We start from the raw sequence: 5250 nt of genomic DNA, 5'->3' as shown, positions 1-5250 counted from the left end.
ATATATGGCACTACATAAACGAATATGGTGGCAGCCTGCAGTGAGGCCAACTGACCTCTGTACCTTCGACAGAGTATAACTCGAGCTGTAGAACTCCAAATGATGTGCTTCCAAAGGCATTGGAAAGTAGACATTCAGAGCTTTCCAACAATGTATAATAGTATGGGGTGAACAATGTCCAAGAGCAATTAACCAAGGCCTCTATCAACCCAATTCCATCAAGAGCAAGGGCCCAATTGACACCACTCAAAGGCACAAGAGATAGTTAGAATAGAAATTTCATTTTAATTGTAATTTGTTTAGAATTTTATTTTCATTTTGTAAAAACGCCTATAAATAGGTATCTGCTTCATTTTATAAAAAAGGCGAGCTCCACTAGGGAGCATTAGGAATACAGAGCTCTCTGTCTGAGTTTCATTTTCTGTTTTGAATCTTGAATTGAGATTGGAAGGAATTCTGTTTTCATTCTCTATTTGCAACTTCTCTTTACTTCTTCTGCAATCTTTTTTTAATTCTCTGCAACTTTTCTCTTGTTGAATCAAGGAAGGATCCACTCCTGAGATCTTCAACATCCTTTTAAATTTCTGCAAATTAAGCACAGTCACTTTGCTCTCTGATCTCCTTGTTCCCAATTTACTTTCCAGCACTTTTGTTCCTCTGCATTTTACATTTGAGCCATTGTGATCTGAATTTACTTTTCATGCAATTTTAATTTCCTTGCAATTGTTCTAAGCTTTGATTTACTGTTTTCATTTAATTTCCCTGCACCCAGTCTCCTTTATTTTCATGCAATTTACTTTCCTTGCAATTTAAGATTCTTGCTATTTTACTTCCTTGTTCTTTAAGTTACTGTCCAATTTACTTTCTGCACTTTAATTTTCCTTGTCATTTACTTTATGCTGCATCAATTATCACACAAATGTTAGCTTGACTAAACTAATCACCCACTAAAGTTGCTTGATCCATCAATCCCTGTAGGATCGACCTCACTCCCATGAGTTTTATTACTTGATACGACCCGGTGCACTTGCCGGTTAGATTTGGGTGTTTTGGAGAAATTCGTTTTTCCGCAAAAATATCCCATCACCACCCCAATTGGTTAAATTTTTTTTAAAAAACTTGCTTGATTAATGCACTTTGTGGATCATGTTTTGAGCAAAGAACACAAGCATGAGAGTTTTGAGCCTAATTGTGTGGTTATATCATATAATCACTTATTTTCATTCTTGTGTGCATTATTCTCTTCCTATAAGTGTAATATTTGATTTGTTTGATTCCTTATATCCATTATTTTGTGTATACATGCATTTGTATAATTGAGGCCATTATTCAAATAGCTCACTTACCCAAATAGCTAACCTTTTATCTTCCATTGCCAGCCAATTTTTAGCCTATGCTTAACCCATTTATTCTTAATTATAGCACATTACAAGCCTAAGTGAGAAACAATAAATGTCCCTTGTTTGGATCTTTGATTAGCTTAGGCTAGTGAGAGTGTTCATCATTTGATTTTGAGAAAGTTGGGTATAAGCAAGAAATGATTTATGCTCATAGGTTCTTTCACTTAAGACGGATTGAAGAATAAATTGTAAGGTCCTGTGAGTGAAGTGATTAAGTGTAAGTGGGGTGAACTCTAAATCATATGCTCTTGCAAGGTGTAACAACCCTGATTTTCGAGAACATGAGATCTTTTCTGAAAGTACGGATTTCTCCGGAAGATCAGTAAAGGGAACACCTCTGCTATATCATCAAGCATCTCAATCATCATTATCATTATGTCATCCTTAAGCTAGAACCTCCTCTGAGGCAAGCTCGATAATGCAATCGCGAAGAACCTAGTTTTTGAACCGTATCGGTTGGCAGTTTTAATTCTGATTTTCGTAAATAGTCTCTGTTTGACGAACCGGACTTGATTCATGAGAGGAGAGAGATAATAGTATAATATTATCATTATATTAGTATTAGAAAATGCCTGAATGACATTATAAGGTTACCTGGTCTGTTTTTGTTAAAAATAGAAAATCGGTTTAACTGGGTTTACGGTTTACTGGTGCAGCTTAGCACCAGCACTCTCTGATGAATTTAGCAATGCTAAGGCCTCATTATACATGTTATATTCTCATAATAAATATGTTACTAGTGTCATTTATGTTAGTAGCTCAGAAAATAATTTTTAGAGATGTTTTTACGAGTGTTCCAGTACACCTAGTTTTAGTAGTTGTACACCAGAGATATTTTAATATTATTTTAATCCACCTCCAAGCCAACCAATCACAAATCACCCTACACCCCCAAAACCCCCAAGGATGGCTCATTTTCACTTTGTGGCCGAAAATAGGTAGAGAGAAAAAGAGAGAAAAGTTCTTAGTTCCAAATCTTCAAAGCTTGATTTCTGCTGAACTAAAACTCAAATCAAAATTCCAATCCGACCAAAATGATCCTCTCTTCTTTCTCTACATGATCATATGACTTATCAAGGCTGGGATCAAGGTGAGTTGGCTGTACCATCTCTCTTTTGATTCAGTTTCAAGGAAACATGCTTAAATATGTGTTTTCTTGATGTGATTTAGGAGGAAAAAGTGTTTAAGGACCACCTGAAAGTTTAACCGAATTAGGAGCAACAAAACCAGGTAGGGATTGATGAATTTAATCTTGATTGATTGTGTTTGAGTTGTGTGATTATGATATGGTTTGGCTGTGCTTGAAATTGATTGTTTGTATGAGTAATTCTTGTTGAAATTTTGGTGAAAATTTGATGAAATTTGATGAAATTCAAGCTATGAATGTGTGTTCTTGGGCAGCTGGAAAAAAACGAAACCCTAAGCTTAAATTGAGGTTCAATTTGTGTTAAAATCATGTAGAAAAGATGGGGTTTTAGTGGCTGCTAATTTATTTTGAATTATGGTAAAAATCGGTTGCTGAAAAGACTGAAAAACGGGTAAAAACAGAGAAAGAATCTGAAGAATTTACGAAGAACACGAAGAACACTTTGAGTGTGGTGAAGAACAATGAAGAACACCTTTTTGATCCATAAAAGGGCAGGGAAGTAAATATTTTGGTGTTTGGGGGGTTATTTTGTAATTTCCAAAAGTTAGGGTGGTAAAAGTAGAAATATTAAAAGTTACAGGTGGTAAAAAGTGAATTTTAAAGGTTAAAGATTAAAGTAAATTTAATTTTCGAAAATTTAATAATAAAATAATAAATTATAATAAAATATTAAATAATAATATTTAGTTAAAAATAATATTTTAATAAATAATAATAAAATAATGCGGAAAAGGCAGTTTTCTGTAAAAGCTTTAGAAAGACAACTTTAAGCGCAGAATCTCATAATTAACTTCATAAAACACTTAGGGAGTGGTAAGAACATATTAGTGAGGCAAAGATAAAAGAAAGATAAAAAGTTGAAGAAAAGATAAAAACTAAAGAAAAGTCTGTAAGGTTTTAATAACAGAAAAACAGACAGAAATTAGTGAACGAACTAGGACAACATAGTTAGTCCTTGAGTTGCGACTAGGGTTAGGTATTATATGAAAAGTTAAGCTGTTTCGGTATAGACTTAATGAACCTATACTTGGTACAGGAAAACTATTCATACCGAAATTTACATAAATTTTAAATATATACGTTAAGCAGAGAAATCAGATCAAAGTAGAGAAACACAGAAAACAGAGTAACCAGAGTAAAGTAAAGAGATAAAGAGAAAAAGAGTAATATAGATACAGATGAAAAGAGTAACCAGAGAAGAGATAAAAGATACAGAGAACAGAGTAATTAAAACAGAGTAAAGAGATACAGAGAAAAGAGAAACCAGAGCAGAGTATATGCGCATTTATTTAGGAACGGAAAATCGTATTCGGGAAATCGGGATTACTCGTGACCGGATAAATGTCGGGATTGCGGGTAGCCAACCGACACATGAGTTCATGGCCTGCGCTAGGGCTAGACATGCATCATTCTTGTCTGCGCATCATTCTCTGTTGCATTCCTTTCTGTGTGTGATCTACTTCTTTATGTTTGTCTGCTTGTATGCTATTTCTGTGTTTTATTTTCTTGTATTCTTTTGTTTGTGTTCTGCTTTTTGTTGTCTCTACTTTCTCTTTCTATCTTTATCTTCTATTTACTGCTTCGCTATATTATGTTACTCGTCTACTAATCGACCCCAAATAAATGAACGTAACTAATAACCCCGACCCTACTAAGAACTCCCAACTTCTTACCCCTTCTCTCTCCCTTTCCCCTTCAGATGGAAGTAAGAGTACCTTACCATAGTTCGCTGATGACCATTCGCAAGAAGAGGATTCTGCTCTAGATAGTCTTCTTAGTCTAGGGTGAATATCGTTCTCTGATTATATGTATATACTGTGAGACCAGCCAACGTCTGCACCCCGTTCGTATGCGTACTTTAACCTAAATCCTGTGTACGAGATTCCTATTGTGTGGCTACTTCATGAGGCACCAGAGAGACTTCCTGTGGAAAAGTCTGATCGTGCAAATGATGTTCTATCTTTTGATGACGTGCCACTTGACTTGAGTTTTGAAGACCTAAGAACGTACTTTCCCTCGCTTTAGTAGTTTAGAGGGACTAGGTGAGTATAGAGTCTAGGCTAGCCTAGGTGCCAGCTTAGGGACCTCTTGAACAGGTCAGGACCTGGGATGTTGTATGTATATATATATGTATATAGATATTATTTAGCTATATCTAGGGGTGTTCTAACTAACAGTCTATATGCTAATAAAGGCTGAATCACCGAATGTTGTCAACTACTTGTGACGTATTTTTGTGTGGTTGTTTATAACTGTTTTATCTGTTATTACTTGTGAATTGATTATAAATGATTCTGTCCATTAATCCAAATATTTAAAAAAAAAATACACCAAGCAAATTAACTACGCGTTTAACAACGAATCAGGCTCATATGATAAATAATAGATAATAATTAGGAAGTCAAATTGGTAGCGCTCAGTTTCCGGTATGATCTAGACATATTGAAAATTGGGTCGTTACACAAGGGATTAAGTGCTCACTAGTCCTCACATATTGGGAGTCTTAGGTCTTAGGATTTTCATCCAAATGGTACCATGGAGATCTCTTTATATGTTGTCACCTTGAAGCAGCTTATAGTTTCTTTGCTTTAGCCTCGACTCTAAGTGTCATGTCTCAAAGCGGCTCTTTAGATAAGCTTTCAATCAATACTCCTAAACCAGTTGGTTTTAAGGTATTAGGTGTTAAAGCACCCCTAAGGATTT

This window comes from Arachis ipaensis, chromosome B01 (assembly GCF_000816755.2).
Source record: "Arachis ipaensis cultivar K30076 chromosome B01, Araip1.1, whole genome shotgun sequence".
Classification (NCBI taxonomy): Eukaryota; Viridiplantae; Streptophyta; class Magnoliopsida; order Fabales; family Fabaceae; genus Arachis; species Arachis ipaensis.
The sequence above is the reverse complement of the archived record's forward strand: the minus strand, read 5'-3'. Positions refer to the sequence as shown.